The sequence below is a fragment of the Lactuca saligna genome, chromosome 6 (assembly GCF_052625555.1).
Source record: "Lactuca saligna cultivar CGN05327 chromosome 6, ASM5262555v1, whole genome shotgun sequence".
NCBI lineage: Eukaryota > Viridiplantae > Streptophyta > Magnoliopsida > Asterales > Asteraceae > Lactuca > Lactuca saligna.
Genome location: NC_136422.1, coordinates 5,322,436 through 5,336,794, shown reverse-complemented (window position 1 = coordinate 5,336,794; position 14,359 = coordinate 5,322,436).

Genomic DNA, 14,359 nt, shown 5'->3' with positions numbered 1-14,359 from the left:
TATGCTTGTAGTTTGCGTTTTTGAACACACAAATCCTTTAAAATTTTTGCACAACAAGACACATGCTTAATAAGTTTGACAAATGGTATATTTATTTTAACTTGACTAAATAGATCCCACATGTCTTCCATTTTCGGCCATCGCTTTCCAAAAGGCAAAAATGTTGCTTTCTCTAAAGCTGAAGGGTATGCTGTGATATTAACCTCTAGATCATGATCGCCAACTTTAGGGTCATTTTTACCCTTATCTATATCTTGCTTTTCAGATTTAAAACTTTTCTCAATATCTTATTTTTCATCAAAATGACTTCAGTGTCACTATCATTAACAATGGGATGAGTATTTACCTTATTGTCGACATTTTTTCCACTATGCAACGTGATTATCTCGTTTACTTGATGCTCTTTTCCAAGTCTTTGATTATGGGATGGCTTGACTGTTGTATTACTCAGAAACTTGTCATCTTCTCTTTTCCCCATTTGTTCCGCCAATTAAGCAATCTGCTTCTCAATAACTGATATGGACTTTGAATTCGTGTCATCTTTCGGACACTTTTGAGTTATGAACTCCATGATTTTGTCCAACCGTTTCCTACTTTTTTAGTGTTCTATCTTGGTTGAAGTTAGACTACTGAAACTATTTTGACTGACTTTTATTTTGGAAATTTCTTTGATGGTTGTTTTTGTAATTTCCATTGTTGTTATAGTTCTCGCCTTTGTTGTAGTTCTGATTGCATGGCCACAAACTATTTTAGAATTGACCATAGTAGTGCACAAGGTTGTAGAACTCGCTACTCGGTACCTGTTTGGTTGAATACCGAGTAGCAAGTACTCGGGAGTACTCGAGAGCACTCAAAAAGTACTCGGATTTGGTAATTCATGTAGAAATATTTCTAGGGAAATTATATATATTAAAATCATAAGTTGATTGAAATATATATGTATATATATATATATATATATATATATATATATATATATATATATATATATATATAAATTAGATACATGTGAATATAAAAAAAGCTGAAAAACAAACAATGGTATCACTTCATGAATAGTTACTGAAAAGTTAAGATATATATGTAGAAATAATCACATGCGTGTGTGTTAACTAATAAATCATTAAGTATATCACACATATTAATCACTTCTTTGGTCGAGTTATACAACACTGCTCGCTTCAGTAAGGGGTCGATTGGGGAGTACTTGGATTTTGTAACCCACCTCGGTAAGGGGCTGAGTGGGGAGTAGTCGGACGGGTAATCAGCCAACTCGACAAGTTTTACAACGCTTTCCGTTTACTTGATTGATTTCCTCTTGACTTCTCATGCACTCATCTGCAATGTGTCTTGAATCTCCACAACTTACACATATTTTTTGTCCCTGCAAAAGAAACACACCTTTCTCCTCACCTAGACTAAGGAGTAGTGATTCAAATTTTATTTAAATAGTTAATATTAGATTTTACTTCATTTTTTCAATTTTTGTCTAGACCTACTAAAACAACCGATCAAACCGGTGTGTCCTATTTCTTAGCTGAGTAATTGGTTTTCGAACCATTACTCAACTGCTTTGAGAATCGCCAAGTATCTTTCACTATCTTGCATCATAGTAGTATCACAAGACGATACATTTATCATGGAGGACTAAAGCTAAAAAAGATACAAAAATGATATTGTTGGACAGTTGGATCCCTCGTCAATAGTTTGGCCATATATCATGACTTGTAAATTTGATTGACGAGAATAAAAATGTTTTGGAAACTAGATAAAATTTCGGACGACTTTTGCTTTTGTGCCAAATGCAAATTCCCAGTTCTCATGACGTGAGACCTCTAACCTCACAACATGAGAATAAAAAAATCACCAAAAAATCTATGTGTTGGTCTACGAGTTCATGTACGACAAAGAATCACATCAGCACGACGTGGCATCTGTTCCCCACATCGTGGGAATTGAATTTTAGGCGACTATATATATTCGGATTTTTGGTAAATTTAAGATGTTATAGGATAGAGGGTTGCAACAATTAACGAAGAAAAACCCTGCCAAGAACCCTTGGAGGGCAGAATTCAACTAGAGATTAAAGGATAAGGAGATTGGAGCAAGGATTCATGTATAATCATTCGGTTTTCTTAGTTTAACCATGTTTAGCTAAGATTACATAGTGTTATTGTGATTTTTTTTAATTATGGGCTAATAACCATTACTTTCGTTTAGATTAAATGAACTCCTAATACTATGTGTTGATTTCTTATTTGATGGATTTATGCAGTTAGTTTTGCTTTAAATATTGTTTGATATATCTAAACCTAGCTTGTTATAGTTTCTATCTTTATTGCATTTCCTCAAGATTGTGTAGTTAAACTGCAGTTAATTGCATGAACTTGATTTACCTAGTTATTTATGATCATTAAATTGCTAGAGCTAGAGATTAGTCATATCCTTATATAGGTGATAATTTAGTTGCTTAACCATGTTAGAAAACAATATTTGATCATAATATTTCCTTGATTACTAGACTTTACCATTGAATAGTAGTCTATAGATTCTATCATTCAAAGTCCAAATATCTTTAAAATCAATTTAGTGTCCTTAACTTGCATGATCATTGGGGTTAATGTCAGTGAATTGACTTATTTTAGTTAGTCTGATCATGATGACTAGTTACTGATATTTTGTAACTAAATAATTAATCCATTGTCTTGAAATCTACCATAGGAAAAAGAAAAGATTCGAAGCTAAACGAAAGTATCTTTTATTCTTGGTTTTAAATCATCTTTCTAGTCATTAATTAGGTATTTTAATTTAAGTTTTTCTGAATTTGTAAAATCATAAAAAAAAAACGCTCACATTAGTTGTTTTTCTTAGTTTAACTTTTAGTAATTATTATTTTTAATTAAATATTGTTCCTTGTGATCGACGTCCGACTAACCTAAACTACTCTATAATTCGAGTACGTACACTGCCTAGATGCATTCTAGCTAGTTAATTTCATTAGGTTATAAATTTAAAACTAGTGGTAGTATATAAATTGCACATCAAGTTTTTGGCGCCATAGCCGGGAACGACTTATTTTAGTTGAAAGTAATTGATTCTAGTTAATTGACCATTTTTATGGGGTAAAAACCGCAAAAATGTTAATTTCTGCATTAAATAAAATTTTCTATTTATACAGAGTTCATGACGAGTTCTGACTTTTCATTTTTTCGTTTATTTTGTTTTTGTTCGTTTTACGCATGTTTTCTAGTTTTGTTTTAGAAGAGAAAAATAAGGGACATCATGACGATGACAATGGAAGCATACAATCAGCATACGGGGAATGACAATAGATGGGGTCTTGATCCATAAAAAATCACAACCACGACAAAGATTGAGCTTCTGGGGCACATTCTTGGCATGCTAAAGGAACTAAATTTTTTTTTGGAAAGGAGTACGAGGACGCTTATGAGCATATAGAAAAGGTGGTGGAAATTTCAAACTATTTTAATGCACCAAACATGAGTAAAGATGCGGTGATGCTTCGACTTTTTCCAATCACATTGAAGGGTGAAGCTAACGAATGATTAAAATCACTTCCCTTTGGAACAATCACGACATGGGCAGACTTTAGGACATAATTTGTTCATCAATTCACCGCTCCTTCAAAAGCGGCAAATCTGAAGAAGACTATCCAAATTTTCCAACAATTAGAGGGGGAGTCGCTGTGTGACATCCCCATTTTCACGGTCAGAAAAGACCGATTTTGTTTATGCTTTATAAAAATCAGAGTATCTCTTTTAATAAAAATGTTGCGGAATTTGTTCCCAGTAAAACATGATAAATACGTTATCAAAGCATTTCCGCAGAATAGTATTTTTATTCATTTTAAAACATTTGGGATGTCATCATTAATATAGAAACATAAGCATAAACAGAACTTGCATTCATTATCACCGGTGATTTATATCTCATTAATCTTTCAGTGTAATGTGACATCATATCAACATCTGTGATATAAATAAACTAAGTGGGTCAGGTTGGGAAACCTGGTGAGTACATAGGGTTTCAACCCACAATAAATAATTTTATAACTTTATCGAACCAAACAAACCCGATTACTCGTTTCCATTATCCTTACTTTATGTCCCTAAAACATCTAACACAAGGGACCTAGTCTAAGGACTTTCATTGGGGTGACAACACATGCTTCGGGGTTTCCTCGGCAATTCATGTCAAATAAGGCAACCATGTGGGGGATGGAGTACTTCTAGTGAGCACACAGTTCAAATAAACACCTACAGATTGCGAGCCTACTAGCGTTCCACTAGACTGTCTTGAATAGTCCGTGGTTGTCATCTATACTCCGCTAGATGACTGGATCATCAATAACATCTATAACAAGGACTCTCATTATTTTATTTTGTCACACAACAACTATTACATCTACCCATGTTTTACCCACCACATTTTGTAGATATAAAATACATATACAATTTAAATCATTAAAACGTGTATAAAAATATTTCACCCAACATAGACAACTAGTATTGAGACAATATGCACACACAACACGTAATTTATATTAAATACTTCATATATATGTGTAAGATGAAAGGAACCATGCCCTCACTTGAAAAGGTGGTGATTCTGAACTCAGACAACGCTTCACTTCTTAAAAATAATTTCCTTCGACGAAACCTAGTATTATTACCACTAGAGTTTAGTATATTATTCGCCGAGACTAATTAATAGTCTAACTATTATTAGTATTATACAAGTGCTAAACAATACTTATATAACCCATAATAATAGCCTAAATACTTATTATAAGTTCCTAATAACGTTACTATAATTAAATAAAAGCTATATTAAAAATAGCATAGGCGTAGCTCACTTACAGCGGGTTTTATAGAAAACTGGGCTTTGCTTGGTGCAGCGTTCCCGAGCCGAAAATCTCTTCTTCTCGAAGCCATCGAGCACTTTGGGGCTTCCGCCTCATGCTAGGGAGGATCCCTAGGCTTTTCGGGGGGTTTCGGAGCTAGAGAGGTTCTAGAGAGAGAGCAAAGAGAAGAAAGAATGGGAAAGGTATGAAGAAAATGAGGGTGAGAGAGGTTCTATTTATAAGGTGAAAAATAGTTGAACTTGGTGCCACATATCACCATCTAGTGGCAAGACTTGGGGAGAAAACAATGGCCAAGATTGTGCCACATCACCCATTTTCGCATAGCACACTTCCGACTTCTAAAATCCATAACTTTCACATACGACCTCGGTTTTTTACGTTCATTATATCCACACGTAGGTAAAAATAAGATCTACAACTTTCATTTTGACTCCGTCGGCTAATTCTTGATCGATCATAAGTTTAACAGTACGAGGAGATTATACTGTTAAATGTCCGCGTAAAATTCATAACTTCTACATACGGACTCCATTTTCGTCTGCCTTTTTACCACTGAGTTCCTATTAATGAGATATTCAACTTTCATTTAGGTCGCATAGGCCAAAAACCGCTCGAACTAAAATTCGAGTTTCGGGTCGTGCACTATTATGCCAAATGTTAGAAAATTCATAACTTCCTCATACGAAGTCAGATTTGGGCGTTCTTTTTACGGAAACTCTCAGTTTAACACATTATATGACTTTTGTTTAGATTACTAAGGCTAAAAACCCTCTATCTTAAATTCACCATTTACGTCTCCCGGTGTCGTGCCAGTTTTGCCGAAAAACTTCGACGGACCATAACTTCTTCGTTATAACTCGGATTTCAACGTTCTTTATATGTACGGAACCCTTGAGATGTATTCTACAACTTAGTTAAGATTATTTATTCTAAACAATATTTTGTCAAAAAGTCGTTTTCGATCCCTATTATCTCTAAATCGACTAGCCCGGATCTACGGGCGTTACACGCTATATGAAGCTTGGGAGCGCTACAAGAGATTGTTACGACATTGCCCTCAACATGACATTAACGTGCAACAGAAAATCAAGATATTTTATGACAGAGTCAATTTGTGCATTTGCCAACTTCTAGAGTCACAAAGGCCCATGACGAAGAAGGATCCGACAATGAATAAAGCTTTGACTGAAGAATTCTCTAAACATTTGAGAGAGTATCACAACCCGAGAAAGGATATCACTAGAGAGAAATTGAGTAGAGATTGAGGCCAAGATGCGATTATTTTGATAATTGCAAAGCTTAACGCAATGTATGAAAGGATTTCAAAAATGGGTGATTCAATTTATTTGGTACAAGATAGATGCGGAGCTTGTGGAGAACCCCACTCTACACGAGATTATGCATTGGAATATAAAGAGCTCGATACACAATATAATATCAGCAACTCGAGCATGATCTCTACCATTTAGAACGAGTCCAATCTGACAAGATAAATGCTCTCGAGTCAATGGTATTTTGATTTATGGAAGCTAGAGAAAAGAAACATGATGATACATAAGCAGAACTTAGATATCAACAAGAATTCATTTTAAGCATCCACAAATAATTTGAGTAATTAACAAAGCTTGTGGAAGAAAAGCTACTGGATTCACATTCAGTAAATGTCGAGCCTAACCCAATAGCTCAAGTCATGGCTGTTTATACAGAGAGTAGGAGGAATTAGAGAATATAAGGGTCTTTCGCTCAATAGAGAAGCAGTCCAATCAGTCGCCCGAGGAAAAAGAAGATATAAATCGGGACACTGACCGGTCGCTATGACGTGGAGGCAGTATTGCCACGTCGTGGGCAATAAAATAAAATTATAATTTTTCATTCTTCGATCCGTATTAACCACCTCTTCATTACCCATCTCATGCCAAGAAAAATCTGGTGAATCAAGAAATCGCAAGGTTCATGGAGCATATAGAACCTGAACAGAAATTAGAAGAATAAGTGAATCATTCAAACCCACCAGTTTCAACACCAATGATTTTTGAGGTGTTTGCTTATACATGACCTCTAGATCAAACCTCGGATCCAATTGAATCAAAAAAATAAGAGAGTGATGAGTATCATTTTCACAAGAAAAACCTAGAGAATTAAAGGAAAAATCCAAAGACTTAGGAATGAAAAAAGAACTCAAGCGGAAGTATATTGAAGATGTCAACTCAAAAATGCCAAAAATCTCGAAAAAGGAATTCAGTAGAAGGGTTACCTACAAACAAATAAGGTTCAAGATTATGGAGAGCGGGGAGATTATACTTCTACCAGACAAAATGTAGAAGGGAAGGAGTCTGATGGGTTATTAGGGTTACAACTATAATGCTCTAAGCGGAAAAACAATCAAACAATTCAATTGATTAGGGCACATGCAACCTAATAAGGATTTATGTCTTTCACATATAGCAATATACTATGAACACTAGCATACAAAACTTTCTTATGAACAAGCTAATTCATAAGACAAGAAAACTAACCTTTAAGATTCTTATTGTAAACAATCTTGGATTCCTCCTTGAAATAGTCTTGGAAGCAAGCATCACAAGTGTCGCGCCTCTAATGATTCACACCTAAACCCTCGAGACCAATGAGCTTGAAGAGACAGAGAGGAGAGAGGTAGAATTTCAGCCCTAAGCCTCTAAAGGAATGTTATGGCCGAAAATCTAAGGCTAATGGTATTTTTATAGCTAAGGTAGCTTGGTGCCAAAGCTAGGGTTTAAGGAGGAAACCCTAATCCCTTTGCTTGGTGACAAAGCAGCCCATTCCCTTTGCATCAAGGGCTTGAACAAAATTCTTTAGGCTTGCCCAATTAATTTTTTCCACCTCGTCTAATGAGGTCCATGGGCTCCTTTCCTCAACTTTCAATAAATAACCAAATAGACCCTACACTTTTAATTAATCCAATTAATCCCAAAATTAATTCTGTTTAATTATCAATTAAATAATACTATTTCCAATAAATATAATATTTTCATAATATATTTAAAAGCTATTTATTTTGATTTCCAATTAATTTATTAATCATATAATAGATTAATAAACTAGTCTCTCTCTCTAAAAGGTTGTGCTACTAGTAATTTAAGTTTATACCAATTATAGTTATGGACTTAGACACCCAATCCAACAGAGTCCGACTCAAGACTCCATAACAAGAAGTGCTTATTGGGAGGCAACCCGAATAAGCTTTTGAATTTTCTTTTTATTTTAGATTTTTTAGTCTTTCATTTTGTTTTACGGGTCTCATTTTTATTCAACCGAATGATGATGTTATTTCTAGTTCTAGATCTAATTTTTTAGTATTCAAAGGACTAAAAGAAGCTTAATTGGAAAAAGTCGTGAGAAGTTTTAAAGAAAACCGAAGACCACAATTTTGAATAAGGGTGGGGTGCATGTTGCAATTGGAAGAGTTTAGTGGAGATTTCAAAATAAATAGAAGATTAAAAGATTCTTGGTGATGAATTGAAGAATTATCAAAAAAGTGGGGCAGAAACTGTTTTCGAAACCTCATAGTAACCACGATGTGGCCATTACTTTTCCACGCCGTGGCGATAGTTTTTTCTGCGATCGGACTTTATCCTCCTCGATTCCACGATGTAGCCAACATATTCCCACTTCATGGTGCATTTTTTTTTATCGCGATTAGAGTCTTTCATATTCGACTTCATGACGTGCCATATTCTTTCCTACGTCATGACAATTTCCAGTGCGTTATTTTGAAGATTTTTCGTACAATGTTTTCGAAGTTAAGGCTTTTGATTACTTTTATCCGGCACATTTACGAGAAGTGATAGAAGTCCAGTTTCCAGTTTCTATCAATTTATTCAAGATGTTCAAGCTTTCCCCACCACATTCAATTTTGATTTCCCACTACGACCCTATGGGAGTCTATTCTTTTCTCACTTTTATTGTTTTTATGTGATTTAATTGTTTTATGTATACAATGAGGGCATTGTATGAAATAAGTGTAGGGTAGGGGTCGAATAAGGATTTCAAGCATGAAAGTAATTAAAAAGAGAATGCTAGAAATAAAAAAAACAACAAGATTGCAAAAATAGTCTAATAAATATAGTCATTTTTAAATTTTTGATATTATTGCATTTGGGGTTGTTTACTAGTGTTATGTGGGATGATTTGATGTGGGCGCTAAGAATTAGTTGAGTCAATATGTTATAGTGTATTTGTTGCTTCTGAAGGTTTGTATCGATCATATATTATTCAAGTATGAATAACAAACGTAAAACTAATCTAAGCAAAATAATAAACAGAATGTAAATAACACAGAAGCTATCAAGATTGTTCTTTCACCAAGAAAGCAGTTTTGTCTTCACCAAGAAGATGGATTTGTCACAAAGACAATTGACACAAAGTCATGATCACAACATTACGATTTGCAATAATGTTGTATATATACTAATCTATAAATGTGTATCCCTTGATTGAATGGATTGCGTCTAATCTATACTAAGAACCGATCTTATCACAAAGATATTGGATATGTGATCTATTCTTACTTATCTATATCATTACGTAATATACAAAAGATTACAGTAAGATAACTGAACTATAAGCTGACGCTGATAAGCTTGATACGTTGGCACTATAGATGTAGTAGACGCTGATGCTGATCTATCATCATGTTGCGTGTTTGACACATCAAAACATAAGGTGTGACCTTACAATCTCCCTCGATCTGATGATGTGAAAACTAAGCTTATTGTTCAGATTCATTAGAAAAGCCATTGTAAAACTTTTCAGCTTCTTTTAAGATTTCAAGCTTGACCCATCTGAATTGATCAAGCTTAAGTTCATCCATTATTCTGCTAATCTACAATGAAATAGCACACGATATCCTCTTTCTAGTTCATAGTGACCTAGTCCTTCCAAGAGAATATGAAACAAATTTTTAGTGGGAGCAGACGGAAGGTCATCAGTGCGTTAAAATACATATGATTCTGACTGTCAAGATAAAATATACCATGCTCTGGTTCTAGAATGAACATATATTGGTCTAGTTGAACACCCACTGGTAATTCATTATTAATATACTGAGTTCCATAAAGAAAAAGAAACTTGTTATTCTTGGATTGTCTGGGAGCACCTGTTCTTCCTGATGAGGATGGTCTAGATAGACCAGATAGATCAGCGGATGACACAAGGTTCAACTTCTTGGCTTTGTTGAGCAAGTGATGAATTGCCAATTTAACTTCTTTAGCATGAACACCCTTTTGTTTGTTGATAATTTCTTGATTAATAGACTTGACCATAGAATAATAGTCTGTAGATTCTATCATTCAGAGTCCAAATTACCTTTAAAATTAATTTAGTGTCCTTAACTTGCATGATCATTAGGGTTAATGTTATTGAAATGCTAGTTAGTCTGATCATGATGACTAGCAACTTTTATTTGGTAACTAATGGAATTAATCCATTGTCTTGAAATCAACAATAGGAAAAAGGAGGGATTCGATGCTAAATGAAAGTATCTTTTATTCTTTGTTTTAAATCATCTTTCTAGTCATTAGTTAGGTATTTTAATTTAAGTTTTCCTGAACTTGTAAAATTAGATAAAAAAAGCCCTACTTTAGCTATTTTTCTTAGTTTAACTTTTAGTATTTATTTTATTAATTAAAATAACGTTTCTGTGATCGACACCAGACTTACCTAAACTACTCTATAATTCGACTAGGTATAGTTCCTAAGTGTATTCTAGCTAGTTAAGTTCATTAAGTTATAAATTTAAAACTAGAGGTAGTATATATATTGCACGTCAATTTTGTGGTTTCGAATCCATCATAAAAGAAACATACAAGTTGCCAATGGGGAAATTCGTGATGGGGGCACGAACAAGAGGATATTGCAGCATCTTCACAAGCACAAGTCTCGTATCCAATCTCAATGAACACTGAGGAAACGTTTGGAATTCCTACCTCTGTTCCAATCACCGAAGATCGATTCCAAGATATTTCCATCCCTTCACCTACATCTACTATTTCTACCCCCAATCACCATCGCCCCTTGCCCACCCGTATCAATGGGGGGGGGGGGTTTAGACCCAATACACTATTACCCAATCATCCCCTCTATTCACAGATTCAACCGCTACTACAACAACCACTGGTGAACCTCCAGTATCAGTCAACGCATCTGATGTGGGGGAAAATACTTTAGGTTTCGCTTTTAGCCATTCTACACCACCCATTTCTTCTCTTAGACCAGATGATCCGGATACCATTTTTGGTGGTGATGCTAGTTTTGAAGATTTTACCTTCAATCCTTTCCATGTTCTTAATGAAAGTGACGATGATGCACCAGTCACTCAAAGGCAAATGAAGGCTATTAATGACAAGCTGGACTCGTTAATTCAATCTTCCAGTGCTTCGTCCAACAATTCTTATTCTCAAGAAGTAGTCAAGGCCTTAATAGAAACAACTTTAAAGGAACATGCTGCGAATCTGGAGAAAGTGAATAAAGTTGTGGAGGATTCGGCTGTCACATTCAAAGAAGTGATCGAAAAAGTCGATAAACTAATTACCGATGCTCGATCCTTCATGAGCACCTTCCAGAGCTCCTTTGAGTCTAATATTGCCAAAGCTAATGAAGCTATTTCAAGTCTGAGTGGTTCTCTTCGTACAGAGAAGGAGGCTCTCGAGAATATTCGCACTAAAATAAAATCTGACAACTCCGAGCTCGAGACCTCCATCACATCCAAAATTGTAAAGCTTCAAGAAGACTTGGCTGTTGAGAGTAAACTAATGAACGCTCTCGCACGCAAGACATAAAAAGTGAAGGTATTAACCATCAATCTTGAGACCGCTGAAAAGAAACTAAACGAACTCTTATCTGAGAGAGCAGTTGTAAAAAGTTGTCTTTCGAATGTGAACTCATTGTTGTCTAATATCATTGAGGCTCGTGATCCTTTGATCCCTAGAAAACAAACTCAGGCCTGCATTCACAATTCTCCATAGGCTTGAAGGTGTTTCGAAGTCCACGGTCCTTCCGAAACAAGGAGGAGAGACTACGAAAAATCAATCAACGAAAGAACCAACCCCAAAGGTTGCTGGTACTTCTATTAAAACCGATGAACCTAAGTCAACAAACGAACTGAAGTTTAATGTAGCTTCACATTCAAGAGGAAAGGAGAAAGTGATAGAAGATGAAGAAGATGAAAATGAGAAACTGAAACGCAAGGCTCGTGATGCAATTCTAGATGAAAATATATGCATTGCGAGAGAAGCAGAAGAAAAAAAGGTTGGACGAGAGGTTCAGACTACTTTAGCTGCAAAGAAAATGTTATTTCCTCCTTGGTCCATGAAGCGGATTTTGAATGAAGCAATGGATAATCCAAGCGTTCACTGGTTGGAGCCAGTTACTTCATTCGAACATTTTTGATTCGCAACTCGATTTCCCCATCACACCGAAAGCATTCCTATTTCATTGTTTTGATGTGATTGTGAACGCTCTAGATGCTGATGTGAATGTTGATAAGTCACTGATGACTTTTTAATTGAAGTATGGAAAACCTTAGTTCCAGATCTGGAGTTCGCAGAAGATAAATGTCATCAAAGAGTTTCCTTAATATTAAATTCAAAACCTCTCGAGGTTCTGTGAATTCAGTGTTTGAATTCTCTCTTGCAGACTTACCATGCTTAAATCCTTATGACTGGATCATCCTGCTGCATTTTCTGACACAAGACGATAAGAAATACGAACATGTTGTTGCTCACATCAAAAGGATGTTGGTTTCATGTGTATATATATATATATATATATATATATATATATATGAAGTTGGTGAAGTTTGATGTTGAAATCACTTCAGTATTATCAAAGAAACCAACAGTCCTTCCCAAAGGCTCATCGAGTGATATTTGATGCAAATGGGGAAAATTGAAATTGAGAACTGGACAATTTTGTTTCAAAGAGGTTCAAGAGAAAGAGGAGATGTGCAGAAGTGTTTGTTCGCACTGCCAGATAAGCATATGTTTTCTACAGTTTTCTTGAACTACATTTTGGACATCACAGGCAGTTGCAATGTGAACATTAATGTTGCAAAGAAGTGTTATTCTGACATGATTTGATAGTACATTGCCTTTCTCAGTACTCTTCTCAGTGTTATGCCCAAGCTTTTCAAGACTCAGAATGTGACATCCCCATTTTCACGGCTAGAAAAGACTGATTTTGTTTATGATTTATAAAAATCAGAGTACCTCTTTTAATAAAATTGTTGTGGAATTTGTTCCCACTAAAGCATGATAAATATGTTATCAAAGCATTTACGAAGAAAATTATTTTTAATTCGTTTTAAAACATTTGAGATGTCATCGTCAATACAGAAACATAAGCATAAACAGAACTTACATTCATTATCACTAGTGATCTATATCTCCTTAATCTCTCAATGTAAGGTAACTTCGCATCGTCACCTGTGGTATAAATAAAAAGAGTGGGCCAGGTTGGGAAACCTGGTGAGTACATAGCATTTTCAACCCACAATAATATAATTATTATGTTTAAACATCAAACAAATAACCCAATTACCCATCCCCATTATCTTCTTTACTCTTAAGGATCTACCCTAAGAATCAGCTATTCCTTGTTCATGTATTCATAATGATCATCCTAAGGAATCGTCATGAATTCCATCGTTGCCACGGTTTACACAATAGGCACTCAGTCTGCATAGTCGCCAAGGGTGAGGCATTATGTCTTCATGATCGCCAAGGTTTACACAATGGGCACTAAGTCTACATAGTCGCCAGGGTTTAGGCATCAAGTTTGCATGATCGCCATGGTTTAGGTACGAAGTCTGCATGGTCGCCAAGGTTTTGAGTACACCGGGTGAACACATCGTTCATAACACCTACAAGTTGCGAGCTTGTTAGTGTTCCACTAGACTTTCTAGAATAGTCTGTGGTTGTCATCCATGCTCTGCTGAATGATGGGTCCATCATTTAGGAAAAAAGCTTCTTATATCGTCCACCTCTCACCCTCATCTCATGGTCTAAATCATCCCTAAACTCATCATCCAACTTATATTTCATCTACCCATGTTTTACCCAACATATTATGTAGATATTAATACATATACGATTTAAATCATTTAAAACATGTATAAAATCTTTCATCCAGCATATACAACAAGTATTTAGACAATATGCACACATAGCACGTAATTTATATAAAATACTTCATATCTATGTGTAAGATGAAAGTAGCTATGCACTCACTTGAAAAGGTGGTGAATCGGCACTCGGATAGCACTTCATTACTCTTATCACAATTTTTCCTTTGACAAAACGTAGTATCATTACCACTAGAGTTTAGTCTAACGTTTACCGATACTAATTAATAGTCTAGCTATTATTACTATTATATAACCGTTAAACAATACTTATATAACTGATAATAACAGCCCAAGTACTCATTATAAGTCCC